The 16471-nt window shown below is 38.9% G+C and overlaps 1 pseudogene; it reads left to right on the top strand.

The window, feature by feature from the left end:
• The first annotated feature begins 1155 nt into the window (after positions 1 to 1155).
• Positions 1156 to 3267, top strand: LOC104446149 (annotated as a pseudogene).
• Positions 3268 to 16471: the final 13204 nt, after the last annotated feature.

Here is a 16471-nt window from a genome sequence, read left to right as displayed (position 1 = left end):
TGGCGTCTCTTTTCAACATTCAGCCCCACCAAACGGTCCTCTCTCTCTTTTTTCAACTTTTCGAGGGAGGTGTCGCTCGTGCCTCGGTTTGAAATTTCTTCTGCTAGGGCTCATTGAGCGTGCTTGAGTTTTTGTTGGCCACGCACTTTAGCTAAATCTTTTTTCGAGATCCATTTCCTCCTCCGCGTTTAGATTGGCCAAGTCATCTGCTATTACTTGCGAAGCAGTCTTATTGACTTTCAAATGCTGGGTGGCCTCTTCGATGGCACGATCAGGGCGTGGACGATCTCCTCCCGAAACGGTCAATGTGAGAATTGTCTCGTGGTTGCGTCGGTAAACCTCCGCTTCATCAGAACTGCTGCTTAGGCTCCGAAGCTTTGGTAGAAGAGACGCCACTGCTGCATACCTCACTGAGTAGAGATTCGAGTCTCGGAACAGCTGATGAATGATATACAATCATTGGAAGGCCACCACTCGAGAGTTCTAAGAAATTCTTAACAGTTTGTCCTTCACCATCTCATCAAAATGACATCCTAAGAAGAGGAACCTTCGGAAGTTGGGTCCTTGGAGTCCACCATCGGCTGAGTTAAAAGCTTTGTAACTTTTGCTAAAATAAGCTTTGGCCCCGGCCAAAATGTTGGAAGGGTTTCCTGCTTCGGCTTTGATTTGACTGTTCAGTCAAAGGAGAAGATGGCAGCGGCATTGCTGGAGGGGGAGATGAACCTCCAGTGGAAGCCGAGGCTAGAAGAACATCAGGAGCAGTGACAGCAGCAAGAGTGGTGTCATTAGACGTCAGAATCGGAGAAGATTTCCAAACTTATGACTTGACTTGCAGGTGACGATCAGGTTAATAAAGAGAGCTCTACGTTGCCTGATGAGAGTAAATATGCTGCCAATTAGTTTGGCCTACAATACAGGATTAAGTATGGCAAAGAGATTGCAAATGCATACCGTGTTCTGGTTCTGGAAGAAGTAAAAGAGGAAGTTTCAATGAACTAGGCTGTTTGGAAGCGGCGTTGGTTTTCCCCTAGCAAGGTTTGATTATTGAAGCAGGAAGAACATTTGTCAGTTCCGTTCATTTAAGGAGGCCTCATCGAGCCCCTATCCACGCAAAATCTCTTGGGATCTGCAAGCGAACTAGCTCTCCCTCAGCAAATGCAGCGACCCTGCGAGGAGGAGGACACCGACTCCATGCCATGCACCTCCTGCAAGGAGGAGCACGTCACACTCGATGCCGTCACGTGGAAGGAGTGCTCCGATGAGGCCAGACGGACCAACGAAGAGCTCAAGCGAGAGATCGAGGACGGCACGTGCAAGGGGTGCTCCGAGGAGGCCGAACAGACCAAGGAAACCAACGAAGAGCTCAAGCGAGAGATCGAGGATGGCACGTGCAAGGAGAGCTCCGAGGAGGCGGAACAGACCAAGGAAGAGCTCAAAAGAGAGATTGAGGATTTAAAGGCCAAAGTCGCCTTCTTGAGTATACTCCACCGGTCCACCCCCACGTCAGTGGTCGCCCTCATGGCCCCGGGGCCACCGACGTGGTCTTGGTCGCCGCGGGGGACAGTCCCAACGAAGGCCCGTCTAAGCCAGTGCCGGCTCACAGGGCCATTCTGGTGAGCATCTGTTTTTGCTCGGTTCGTGGCTGGTTTTGCCTTGATTAAAATTTTGTGTCTTTTCTGATCTCCCTTTAAATTATGGGTCTTTCTCTGTTCTTGCTCTGATCTCAGTTTAATTTTGAGTTTTTCTACATTTGAATTTGAGAATTTCCAAAAGAGGCGAGAGTGCCGGTGGATAAGCATTGTAGTTAATTTTTCGAGTGGACTAGGGTATTTGGTAATCTATTTTTATTTTTTAATTCTTTGAAAAAAAGAAAGAAATCCGTTTAGCAATGATTTTGTTCCAAGAATAGATTTGAAGAAAAAAAAAATATTCTTTGTTTCCGGGGACACATCTAGAACCAAACCTTTCCCTTTTTTTTTTTTTCTTTCTCTTTTCTTCTTTTTGTTTTCTTCTTCTTCAACATCCTCTCGCCGCTGGTGAGGTCGCTTACTGTAAAATTCTTCCATTGTACATGCTCGTGGCGAGGTATATATGGTGAAAATGCGGGTTGCATTTACATTTGGAACTGCATTCTGCTAAAGATGCACCTACATAAGACATTTCCACTAACGGATTATATCGTTTACTTCCTAGTCAATTGTTAAACTCTCTCTTAGGTTGATCTTTAAGTTTTTATATTAGTTTTCATCTATTCAGGCATTAGAAGTACATATTTATTTGCTTGGACCGGATTTCTAAATGAGAGCGATTCACAAATTTATCTTTTGCAGCTAATCGTTTCCTTTTATTTGCTTGAAATGAGGGTTGAGTAGGGTGGAATATTAACCTCTATATGAAGTGACATATTTAGTAATTGCGTTGCTCGATATTTCATTCATTATGACCCTTTCACAAGATTTGATTTAAGCGATGCTTGTGCCAGTGGATATGCATTTTGCCTGCTGCTATGTGCATTTCATTGGCGTTATCGACTCAAACATCACGAAAGCTTGAGTTATGGTCTTTCCCATGGCATAGCGCACTTATGAGCATAACATAGTTTTCATAATTTTTGTCATTGATAACTTTAGCAAGGACATGTTCAAAGCTTTGCTCGCATGCTCATAATATTTATATAAGTTTTTTCGATTTAGTAAACTCTGACTCTTATAGAGCAGATGCATAAATATCTCCTATAATACTATTGAGTTTTCACACCACAAGAATTGTACTTTTTAAGTGTTCTTCAATTTTTTTTTTACTATATTTTCTATTTACCACCGGGCTAGTCAGTCCCCAATATTAAAAGCAATGCTCGAGAATGAGATCGAAGAAAGTCGAAGTGGCACCATTAAGATAAGTAACATGTCGTATGATGTCCTTCGAGCATTTGTCATCTTTCTTTATGCCTAAGCATGCCTCAACGAGCAAATGTCTTGTGAGCTTCTAGTATTGCCCGAAAAGTATTAGATGGAGCACCTCAAAACTTATTGTGAGAAGTTCTTGGTATCGAAATTAAACTGGGACAACTCAATCAGGTACTATGCCTTTGTGCACCAGCACAATGCAAAGCTTCTGCTTGAGGCCGCCACATCCCTAATCTCAGACAACTCGGATAAGCTTAGAAAACATCAAGTATACTTGATACTCATTGAAAAGGACCCACGCCTTGGGTTGGAGTTACTAGAAGCATGTCTTGCAAGGTGGGAAAAAAAATGCAGCACCTGAAGATAGGAATTTCGTATCGACAAGAAAAGGGCTTTGTTAGTTTTCATGATCCTTTTCGTTCTTTAGGCTCAATACCAACCATTTCAGTTACTTTGGTCGATGTATGAAAGAGACCAAGCTTTGAAACTTTTACGCCTGATTCATTTGTCTTTTTTCTTTTGGTTCTTTTGTTAGTAAAAGAAGTGTCTAAGTCTGAGAAAACCTGCCTCCTACTTCTTTGAGAAGGCAAATATGTCGATGAAGAAAGTCCTCTTATGGACATTTAGAAGTTATATAGGAAGCATACTATAGGCTGACAGAAACTTGTCAGCTTGTCATTGATGCAAGTGTTTTTTATTTCATAGATCAAAGAGAACTAGAAGAAATTCGCAACTAATTGCTGATGCAAGTGTTTTTCATTTCATAGATCAAAGAGAACTAGAAAAATTCTCTTGATTCGTGTATTTTTTATTGAAGCAACTAATGACTCTTCCCATTGCCTGTCCTAGTTAGGTTGCAACTTCTTATTTTTGCTACTGCATTCCTTTCATTTAAAGTAACTTACCTTTTGAAAATTCCACGACTTATAGTGCAGACATTTGTTTTCAAGTTATACTTCGGATCTTGATCTGTGATTTTATTTATCATTTTATGATCTTAAGCATGCTTAAGATTGATGTTATCTAAATGTTCATGCATATGAACTTGATATATGCCTTTACAACCTATACCATCAAGTTGATGTTAGTTCTTGCCTTGTTAATCAATAGAAAAGATAAGTTGAATGACTTTATCAAAGGTTGTCAGATTAGGCAAGCATCTACGCATCACCAGCTAAGTGAACAAGTGCCCCCATGCCCATGGCTCAGGCTTTAGGAATGCACGGTGTCTTGTAGTGGTTTTTATTGAAAGAGCTAGTAAGGACACCTAGAGGGGGGTGAATAGGTGTTAAAAGAAATTTTTGCAAGACTTAATGAAAGTAAATTGCCTTTAGAAGATAATAGACTGAAGATGTAATCAATTATAAATAGTTATATAAAGCTACGAATTAAAATAAGAAGTTCAGGGAAAGAGAATAGAAACACAAAGTTTATAGTGGTTCGGCTTAGTTTAAGTTTACGTCCACTCTCCCGCACTGACAGCCCACCGGCTAGATTTCACTATGAAACAAAAGAGATTTTACAGTGTCACGTCCTTGATTTCATAGTATCGAAACTCTACTACACTTTTCTAAAGTCTCACAAGTGTTTGCTCTCTATTTTGAGTACAAGTTAAGCTTAACAATTAAAATAGCAAAGAACTAGGAGCTTTAGACTTCAAAATTTTTCTTTCATGCACACACTCGAACAACTTGAGTTTTCCTTATATACTCATCCATGCCTCTACAACTGTTGACACTTTCCAAATGAGTTCTTCTAATTTACCCGTTGGACATAATTAGTTAAGGAGATCTCAAGTCATTTAAGGAATGTGATGATAGCCCATCAATTCTGCTCGTCCATGCAATCAAGATTTTGGTTTCCATAAGTAGAACATTCTAAGTATACTTCGCCTTTCAAGAGATTTGATTATCCGAATTGATTCCAATAAGAATAATTGATCATAAGATGTTATATCCAGCCATAAGATTTTCCTTAAACCATACGAACCAAATCCTTGAAGATAAACCCGCATCTGGATAAGTCTTCACTCTTCGGCCTAGAATTTGTTAGTGAGGTTAGACTTAGAGAATAAAGTTTGGTGGTCTTTAGACTTTGATAGTAGAGTTTGGAGTTCTTCCGACTATAACACTTAAGCCTGCAAGTCTTCAGACTAGACTTTTGGAAAGGTTTTGTTAGTTTCAAAACAATTAAGGAGTTTTCTCTAACATTTATGATGCTTTAGCTGTGTTGACACATAATTTTTATTTTCAAGCACATAAAAAATCTAATTAAAAAAATTGATTAAAAAAAAAAGGCCGCGGGGGTTGGGTCAGGCTGGATTTGACCTTAGCCCGGCCCGCCCCCTCTTCCTCTTCTCTTCCCCCCGCGTGGGCCTTCGGCCCACCCTTCTCTTTTCCTTTTTCTTTTTCCCTCGCGTGGCCCAGCCCGTCCTTGTCATCTCCCTTGGCCGTTGTCTGCATGGGGAATCCGCGAAGCCAAAATTAGAGCTGCCTGGATCAGAAAGGAGTCGTAATAGGGGGCGGCATGATCGCATGGTAGGCGAGTGGCGCAATCCTCAAGTCAAAGCGGACTGGTAGAGGCTGCTGGTTGGTCAGCCAAGGGCACGCGGGAGAGTTGAGCGCGGAAAAGAGAAAGAAAAGACCAGAGGAACGAACGAAGAGAAAAATGGGGGAACAGCAACGCGAAACTAAGGAAAAGAAAAACACAGAGAGAAACACAGAGCGAAGCAGAGGGAGCAAGGAAGCTTGAGGGTGCAGCTAGCCGTCGCCAAAGGCCCGTCTGCCCACCTTTGTCCATCGCAGCTCTCCCTCCCGAATGAGAATAGAGGAGGAAGAGAGGAGGAGTCGAGAGGGAGACAAGACAGAATCGGGGAGGAGAAAAGCTCGTGGGGGTCGCCAAGGAGTCGAGGACTCCTAGGGACGCATACCACCACCATCGAATTGCCGACCACCGCCATTCCCGCTGAAATCAGGTAGGCCTTTCATTGAATATCTGGTGTGCATCTCCAAAATGAGTCGGCCGGAGCTCATCCCGACCAGTTTGAGCGAGCTTCGCCGCCTACCTATCCCCGTCACTCCGCTTGCTATTCTCATGTCACTTTCAAGTCCGGATAGGTGCTCGGGCCACGGTCGAGACAAAGTCCGTTAGTTTTGTTAGTGCACACAACTCATTCGTGGAAATGTCCGAGTGAACTTCGCCCCTTCCCCCAAATACTCCGCATACGGCCTCTTGGGATTGCTAGTGGCTCAAGGGACGCCGCGACTAGAGAGCTAAGCCGTCTCCCCCGCCCGCCCGAGACAAGCCACCGATGTACGTCGTTCGGCATCCCTAGTCGCGATTGAGTAGTGGTGACCAAGATTCTAGGCTGAGTTGGCCGGATCACGATCTAGCCCACTCGGCCTTTGTCCTGACTTGGGCCCGACCGTAGGCGGTTGGGCCTAGCCTAATCGGGCTAGACTCGACCCACCTTGACTAGGCCGAGCTCGATCGATCGAATCTGGTTAGGTTAGATCAAACTCGACCCGATCCAGCTTGAAAAAAATAAAAATAAAAATAAAAATAAATAAACAAAATTCAAAATTAAATTTTTATTAAAAAAATCGAAAATCCAAAAATTATAGGGTTTGATTAGGAAATTGCCATGTTTTACCTTCTTAGTGCCATGTTTTACCTTCTTAGTGTGATTAGGCCTTATTTTGCTCACATGATGATTATATTGTATGTTTAATTTGCATATCTAGTTATGTTTAATTGCACGTATTTAATTTTGCTACAATTAAGATCTTGATAGCTATGGTTGCTACTTTAATGATTGCACGCCCACATTGTCATCTCACATGTTAGTGGATAAGTGTAAAATTAATCCAAACTGCTTGGCAAAAATCCTTTATTTTAAAATGAACAAGATTAGGTACCGAAAGGGCACTAATTGATCAATTAGTGTAATCAAGTCTCAAACCCTAGATTTTTTGGTTATGTAGGAAGTGAGGTACACTCCCATGCCTCACTTGGTTTCTTGCTGACCCCAATAGGCTAGTGGCGACTCTTTTTGTGCAAAATTCCTAAAAAATATCCTAATGTCACGCAGGGTACGGGCTTGGGAGAGCCTGCGCCTAATCATGGGCTTTAGGGCCGTCCTTTAAGCAATACCCCTAAACCTATTCCCTCCCCCGAGGGTAGGTTGTGACAAGCTGGAACAGTTGTCTTAGGCAAGTGGTGGTGTTTGTTGCTTTACGCTTACTATTAAGACACTTGCAAATTTCTCTTTGCACGGTATCTTGGAACGAGGGGGAATTAGTTCGGAGGGCAAAAAGGTGTTGCCTAGTGTTGTCATTACGAATTTTACTTATGGACATCCTTGTCTCTTGGTCTCATCTGCTCAAACGTGTGAAGAAATAATCCATGCAACTCATTTGGTAATATGCATGGTCAAAAGATCCGCGACCTTACCTGGTTACTCTGATATATGGAAAGAACTTGATGCTCTAAAACCTAATCTTTTGTGGCTTATCTAATTTTGACTGGCGGCACGCTATTTTCAAGGTTTTAAACGAGTTTAACTTTGACTAAATGATATGTTATATATTTATAAAATACTTTATGATATGTGATAGATGATATTCAACTATAGATTCATTGATAGCTTGTAACAAGCATGCATGAGTGGATTATTGAAACTTGCACATCATCCTTGGGTTGAAAAAAAACATAAAGATAGGCAAATTGGGAAATCGTGATTCAAATGGAATAATTCCATTCTAAGCGACGTTCATGCCCAGGAGCAAGTCAAATTCATCTCATCAAACGTCATGTCCTTTGCACCGAACGTTCAAGAAATTTCAAAAGAGTTATGAAAGAGGGCGTTAATTTTCCAACAAACCTCCAAACAGTTAATTGCCCAAATAATGTCGATTGTAGGACTTAGACTAATGAGATGCATCCTCTATCTTCACTTTCGTTGAATGTCTCTTGGACATCACTTGCATCGAAGTTCAATGACCAGAGAAAGTTTCGGGTTGGTTGTCGGCCGGAATATCCAAGGTGCAATGAACTAATTGGAAGCCAAGTCAAAGTTTAGTGATATGAATGAAAAAAAAATTAAAAAGAAATATGCACTAGATGAAAATAACATAAAAATTTGATGATGCTAATAATGTAAATAAAACCCTGAAGTGAAATGTAGTCTCTGTTATTGGCAAGTATTTGGTTCGTCAAAATTTCCTAGACAAGGCTTAAATTTCCCTAGATCATAGTACAAATGGATATGATGACCACTTTTAGCATAGATAACTTGTAATTGTTGGAGAAAACTTCCTTATCTATTTTGAAGTTGACAAAACGTTTCTATAAGTCTAGTCTGAAGACTTGTAAACTCTACCGTCAAAGTGTCTAGACCTCTAGACTCAAGATTTAAAGTCTGTTTTCATTGACAGTTTTTAGACCGACGAAGAGAAGTATTATTTGTTGAAGAGAAGACTTATCCAGATGTGAGTATATCTTTAAAGATTTGATTCGTATGGTTGAAGAAGTTCTCACGGTTGGAGATTGCACCTCGAGATCTATTATTCGAGTAATTTAAATCCGTTGATTGGCGAAACTTACTTGGAAGATTTTACTTATGGAAACTTAGATCCTGATTGTATGGGCGAGCAGGATTGATGGGCTATCATCATATTCCTTAAATAACTTGAGATCTTGTTAATTGATTCTGTCCAACAGGTTGATTGGAAGAACTCCTTTGGAAGGTGCCAACGGTTATGAAGGCATGGAGGAGTATATAAGGAAGACGCTCAAGTTATTCAAGAGTGTGCGTGATAGATAAATTCCAAAGTTTGAAGCTTCTTGTTCTTTGCCGTTTCATTTGCTGAGCTTGAATTTGTATTCAAAAGAGAGATTAGATACTTGTGAGACATTGAGAAAGTGTAGCAGAATTTCTACACTGTGGAATCAAGGACATGAGACTGTAAAATCTCTTTTGGTTCTTAGTGGAATCTAGCCAGTGGACTATTAGTGCGGGGGAGTGGACATATGCTTGATCTAAGCCGAACCACTATAAATCTTGTGTTTTGATTATCTATCCCTAATCTCTTTACTTCGATTTGAAGTTCTATATAATTGTTTATAGTCCTTCACTTTTTCAGTCTATCATTATTAAAAGTCAAATTAATTTGTTAAGCTTTGCGAAAACGACTTTGATCACTTATTCACCCTCCTCTAGGTGCTCTTACTAGCCCTTTCAATTGGTATAAAAGCTTGTGTACTTATTTAATTGAAGTGTTTTTACTTCTGAGTTAAAGATCTATAGCTAGTATGTTGGCTCCGGGTTTGGTTGAAGGCCAAAGCAACAACGGACCACTTTACTTCAATGGAAAGGATTACAGTATATGGAAAAACAAGATGAAGGCATTTCTAAGATTAAAAGATCCTTTAGAATGGGATGTGGTAGATAAATGAATCATTCCTAAAACTACATCAGTCTTAGAGAGGGGAAAAGAAGTTGCAGAAGTTAGCGAGATGACACAAGAAGAGATAACCAAGAGACAAGCTCTTGATGCAAAAGTGATTTATTCTTTATATTGTGCGTTATCTCCTATTGAGTATAATAGAATATCTTCTTGTGAAACAACCAAAGAGGATAGGTTGCGCATTACCTATGAAGGAACTGATTGAGTAAAAAAAACAAGAATCAATATTCCACTCAAACAGTATGAAGCCAAGAGAATTTATCATTGATATGTTTAGTCGCTTCACTAAAATTGTAAATGGTCTAGAGTATCAGGGAAAACTAATCTTAGGACCCATGAAGGTTAACAAATTGTTGCATGGACTCTCAAAAGATTGGAATCATGTAAAGACTTCAATAAGGGAAACACAAAGGATTATGCTGCTCTCCGTAGATGAATTGGTTGGCACACCCAGTCCTATGAAGTGGAGCAAATCAATGATGAATAAGATCACAAAGGTAAGAAGTCTATTGCCTTAAAATCTAACGATGATTCTGAAGTTAGAGACTCTGAAGAAGATTTGGACAGTGAAGAGCTAGCACTTATGATAAGAAGGTTCAAGAAACTGAACAAAAATGGAAGAAGATTCAATTGGAAGAAACAAAGCACTCAAAAGTTTCGAAGAAATCAACGAGGATGATGAATCCAATAAAGATGTGATTTGCATTGAATGTAAGAAAAATGGACACATTAGACCCAATTGTCCTTTGTTGAAGAAAAAGAAAGGAAAAACTGAGAAATACATAAAGGCTCTCAAAGCAGAAACATGGAGTAATACTGAATGTGAAGAAAGCGATGATGATTATGCCAATATTTGTTTAATGGCAAAATCAGAATTAGATTCAGACTTTAAAACTGATACAAACTTAGACTTAGACAATGAAATTGAGGTAAGCAATTTAAAAATTCCTACTAAAGTCTCTAAATATATTGATGAACTTTATCTTAGCCTCGAACTTCTCTTAAGAGGATTTTCGAGCTAAAAATGTAAAATTCTACACTGAAGCAACATGAGAACTCTTGGAAAGAAAAGTTTGAAAATTTAGACAAAAGTTTTGACATTTTGAAAGAAAATGCAGACTCTCTTTCAAAAGAAAATACATGTTTGAAAAATGACATTTCAAATATTTTAAAAAGTTTTCAATAGGATCTGAAAAATTGGAAAAGATTTTTTCGATACAAAGACCTTACTTTAACAAATGAGGTTTGGGAATGACTTCGAAACCATTCCTCTAATTGATTTTCCTAAAGTAAAGGAAAGAATCAAACAGAGACCTACAAAAGCCTTTTATAGAAATTATTTTCAAAAAGTCTTTGTAAAACCTGTTGGTCAAGTGCTCTCAAATGTTCTAAGTGTAATAGCTCGAACACTTTGAGAAAGGATATCCTATGATTTGGAGACCTGTTAAGAAGGATTGGGCAAAAACTGTATATTGCACTAACTCCACTAGACCTGAGAAAATGTGGGTACCAAAGAAAGCTTGAGTTTCTTTTTTAATTGCATGTCACTATAAAAAAAGAAGGTTAAATGGTATTTGGATAGTGGCTGTTCAAGACACATGACAGGAGATTCGAGTAGTTTTATAAAACTTGTTCAAACAAATGGAGGAAAAGTCTTTTTTTGTGGAATTAGCAAAGGAAGAATTGTTGGATGCGAAACAGTAAAGATTGGAGGTCTCACAATCACCAATGTCTCCTTGGTGGAAGGACTAAATTACAATCTACTCAGCATAAGCCAACTGTGCGACATTGGGTTCAAAATCAATTTCCAGGAAGGAACATGTTTAGGAACTAGTAAAAATCTCTCTTAATCTTTTACTGGGCGTAGATATGGGAATATTTATCTTCTGGACATAAAACCAGAAAAATCTCAATGCTTGATATTAATTCAAGATGAAGCAAATCTGTGGCATTGAAAGCTTGGCCATGTGAATATGAAGCAAATCTGTGGCATTGAAAGCTTGGCCATGTGGATATGAAGCAAATTGCCAAGATCTCTTCCAAGAAGCTTGTTCGTGGACTACCCAATCTGAAGTATCAAAAGTCTAACTTATGCACACCATGTGTATTAGGAAAACAGGTTAGAATTTCCTTTAAACTAATAAATCAAGTTTCCACTAATCGTGTGCTGCAGCTCCTGCATACGGATCTCTTTGGACCAACCAAAACTCAAAGCATTGGTAGAAAGAAATATTGCCTAGTAATAGTGGATGATTATTCATGATTTACTTGGGTCTACTTTTTAGCAAGTAAGTCCGAAACCTTCTCTCACTTTTCAAAATTTGCCAAGAAAGTGCAGAATGAGTAAGGATATGCTATCTCAAGCATACGAATAGACCATGGAGGTGAGTTTGAAAATCAAGATTTTACTAAATTATGTGATAAATCTGGTTTTCAGCATATGTTCTCCTCTCCATACACTCCTGAGTAGAATGGAGTTATGGAAAGGAAGAATAGATCTTTGCAAAAAATGGCAAGAACTCTTTTAATTCAAAGTAACATTTCTTCTCGTTTTTGGGCTAAAGCAGTTTCTACAGCATGTTATATTATTAACAAAGTTTTCTTAAGGCCTATTCTGAAGAAAACTCCTTATGAGTTATTCAAAGGAAAGAAGCCAATTGTTTCTTATTTTCATGTGTTTGGTTGCAAATGTTTTATCTTGAAAAATGCAAATGATCGAATTAGTAAATTTGAAGAAAAATCTGACGAAGGAATCTTCCTTGGATACTCAACTTCCAGCAAAGCCTACAGAGTATTCAACAAGAAGACTTAGTCTATGGAAGAGTCGATGAATGTCAAATTTCAAGACTCTTTGAAAAATCAATCGACTTAGACTCAACCTGAAGAATCTGAACATGCTCTAGACTCTACAAAGTCTACCTCCCTTGAAACTGATCAGACTTTAGAAGAACAACAACGAATGGATATTGGAGAATCAACTGAAGAAAAAGATCAACAATTTGTCAAACTGACTAGTAACTAGAAGCACAAGTCCAGTCATCCCAAAGAACTCATCATTGGTGATATTGTTGAAGGGATTCGCACCATATCCAAAAGGCAAGAAGAGTCTAGCGCTGGGCACTCATCTTTGAAATTGAACCCAAAAGCATTGAAGAAGCTTTAACTGATGAAAGCTGGATTGAAGTAATGCAAGAAGAGCTTAGGTAGTTCAGCGTTAATGATGTTTGGGAATTAACTCCTAAACCAAAAGGTAAATCTGTTGTTGGAGCTAAATGGGTTTTCGGGAACAAGATGGACGAAAAAGGAAAAGTGATAAGGAACAAAGCAAGACTCATGGCCAAAGGATATATGTAAAAAGGAGGGATAGACTATGATGAGACCTACGCTCCTGTAGCAAGGTTAGAAGCAATTAGATTATTACTTGCTTTTACTTGTTATAAGAATTTCAGGTTATTCCAAATGGACATCAAAAGTGGATTCCTAAATGGATTTATTCAAGAAGAAGTCTATGTGGAACAACCTCACGGTTTTGAAGACCCAAGGAAACCAGATTCAATATTCAGGCTGAAAAAGGCACTGTATGGGTTAAAGCAAACTCCTCGAGCTTGATATGACATGTTAAGTAAGTCTTAATTCAAAATGGCTTCGTTAAAGGAAAAGTAGACACTACTTTATTTATTAAAAAGGAAGGTAAAAACTGTTTGCTTGTTCAAATATATGTTGATGATATTATATTTGGATCACGTAATGAAAACCTGTGCAAGAAGTTCTCTAAATCTATGCAGGATGAATTCAAGATGAGCATGATGGGTGAACTATCATTCTTTCTCGGACTACAAGTGGAAGAAATTTCCATTCACCAAGAAAAAATATGCTAAATAATTTGTTAGAAAGTTCGGATTGGAGAATTGCAAAAAGACTGATATACCAATATCAAGTTCTTCGAAATTGGACAAAGATGAAGGAGGAAAGAAAGTTGACTAGAAGCGGTACAGGAGTATCATTGGTTCACTTCTTTATCTTACTGCTTCTAAACCTGACATTTTGTTTAGTGTTTGCATTTGTACCAAATTTCAATCAGATCCCAAAGAGTCTCATCTAAGTGCTATGTAACGCATCATCAAATACGTTGCAACAACCTCTAAGTTAGGTCTATGGTATCTAAAAGAATGAGACTTTACTCTCCTTGGATATTCAGATGCAGATCTAGCATGATGTAGAGTTGATAGAAAGAGCACATCCGGCACTTGTCAATTGCTTGGTAACAGGACAGTATTTTGGTTTCAAGGAAGCAAAGTACTGTAGCTCTTTCAATAGCAGAAGCAGAGTATGTGGCTCTTAGAAGTTGCTGTTCTCAAATCTTATGGATAAAATAATAATTAAGAGACTTTGGAATTGAAGACTCTTGCACCGAGATCAAATGTGACAACACAAACGCAATTAATCTCACAAAGAATCCAATTTTTCATTCAAGAGCAAATCACATAGAGATTCGGCATCATTTTATTAGAGATCATGCTCAAAATGGAGAAATTTTGATCCAATCCATTAATTCAAAGAATCAGCTGGCGGACATATTTACAAAACCTCTGGAGAAAAGCCTATTTAAGTCTATTCGCTCCAAACTTAACATCTGATCTCTTGAAGTTTGAAGAAGCTTAGACTTTGGATTATAATCTGAAGATGCTCAGACTCAGAAGACCAAGAGTTTCGACTATAAGTTATTTCTGTTCTAGCAATTTATCTTTCGAATAAAAAACTTGAAAAGGTACGATTACTTATCGCAAATTGATTGATGTTATCTTTCCAAGTTTTTGAAGTTGTAGCAATTATTCTTTTTCGAAAAGGAAGCTATCATTTTTGAAAAGATAGTTATCTATTTTCAAAAAGGCAGTTATTCATTTTTGAAAAGGCATTTTTATTTTTCCTTTTTATGTCAGTTCGTATACCTCGTTTCGATTACTATATACTACCTTTCTTCTTCGTTTTTACCACAAACCCTAGAACTCAGAATTTCATTTTCTTACATTTTCTCTCTAGTTTAATCGATAAAGTTTTCATCTTTCTCGCGAATCGAGTTCGAAAATTCTCTCAAAGACTGTGATAATGTCTTCCCAAAGAAAGTCGTCGGGATTGCAAGCGGGATCACAACATATGCGTGAGGAACCTACATACTTTGATCTGACCAAGGAAGAAGACTCTTCAAGGTAGCAGCAAAGTCAGCAACATTCTCAACCGCACCATGCTTCTTAGGCTAGACCTCAAGAGCCTCAACAACAACAAGCAGAGGAAGAAATAATTAAGGATGTCGAACCAGTAAGGACTCTTAAGCCCACATTTACTTTCAAACTCTACACCGCCTTGAAGAAAGGTGGTTTTGCAATGACCTTTATTGATGAATTTCTGAGTGAAAAGGGGTACTAAAATGAAACCGATTTTTTAAGAACGATGGAACGATTGGGAATTGCTCTTGTTGGTTCAGTAGAAAGGGCTTTTGCAAATTTCCCAAGTGATTCACGTTTTGGAGGAGTTAATCAAACAGATGGAAAAGATGACAATGAGAAGATGTTCACTCATTTTAAGCCTAGAATGGGTGTTGCTGCAAACATTCATGGAAGAAAAGTGGATTTGTTTCGTTTTGAGGAACACAAGCGAGTTTATTCTAAATTGCTGAAGTGAGGGGTGATGATCCCAAGGAGTGTGGATTTTGATTTTCTCGATTCGTTGAACATAAAGTTAAGGGAGAAGTTTGCTTTACTTCAACTTGAACGTTTTTGTTCTGAGACAACTGTAGTTCATCCAAAGCTTACTGCATATTTCTATTACAATCTAAGCTTTTTAGATGCGAATGGATTTTTCTTCAGTGTTAGAGACCGGGATTATATGGTAGATATGGACACTCTGGCTGATGTGATTGGAGTGGAGAGAGGGATTTTCTAATCAATCAGTGTGTCTATTGGTCATGCTACTATGGAGCTTGTTTGAGATAGAATTGCAGAAGGCCGGATTTCGTATTCGAGGATGAGTGCCTCTAATATCTTGCTCCATAAGATCGTGATTAATTGTTTTAGACCCAAATCCATATCAAAGACCGATGTCTCCATTTCAGAAGTGAAGCTGATGTACGCCATCACCATTGGTTACAAGTTCTCTCTGCCTCACACTATCATGTTTCACATGTATAGGTCAATGGTAAAGGTCAAGGGACAACTCCCTTATTCTGCCCTTGTTACTCGTTTGTTCGACATCTTAATATTCAGCCTCCCAAAATTCTGTGTGTTCGAACCATTGATCCAATGGTGGTGGGACTGAAGATGGTTTCAAATATGCGTTTGAAAGAGCTAAACAAGGCTTTAGAAAGACTTAAGGAGAAGACCTCTGTCAAGACTAGACAAAACCTTGTGGCTGCAAAAAAGAAAGGCAAGGAGCCCATGACAGTTCTATCTAAGAAGAAGAGAATGCTCATCTTGCAGAATGAAGAAGATGAGGATGACATCACTATCTCTGCCCTTGCCTTAAAGAACTTACAGCATCTTGTTCCAGAGACAGAGGATTGAGAGAACCAAGACAAAGAAGAGATAAAGCAGAGGAATGAAGAGAGGGAAACAATGAGGAAAGAAGAAGAAGAAGAAGAAGAAGAAGAAGAAGAAGAAGAAGAAGGAAGATTGGAAGAAGAAGAGTAAATAAAAGATCAAGTAGAAGGAGAGAGTCATGGTGATTCTCCTGCAGAAGAAGAAGAAGGACAAGATCATCCTGGCATTGAAGAAGAGCCAGAGCAAGAAGAGTACTTCTCTCCACCTGAAGGCACTGAGACAGGGGAGCTGCTGATAAAAGAGGTACTTCTTCACTTGTTTTTACCAATGATGATGTTAGTCGTTCTCTTGCCGATCCAGAGGATGTGTATGCCTCTCACTTTCCTGAAGAAGGTAATGAGGCTTCATCTCCAAGTCTGGATGTTCGTGCTGAAGTTCCATCATCTGGCAACACTCCACAAACTGATCATACTGAAGCAAGCACTCAAACTGACAACTTAGCAGACTTTAAAAGATTGCTTGAACTTCTTCTGGAGATCAAAGGTCAGATGTATGCCTTGGGATG

The sequence above is a fragment of the Eucalyptus grandis genome, chromosome 6 (assembly GCF_016545825.1).
Source record: "Eucalyptus grandis isolate ANBG69807.140 chromosome 6, ASM1654582v1, whole genome shotgun sequence".
Classification (NCBI taxonomy): Eukaryota; Viridiplantae; Streptophyta; class Magnoliopsida; order Myrtales; family Myrtaceae; genus Eucalyptus; species Eucalyptus grandis.
Note: the sequence above shows the minus strand (reverse complement) of the source record. Positions and strands in the feature narration are given on the sequence as shown.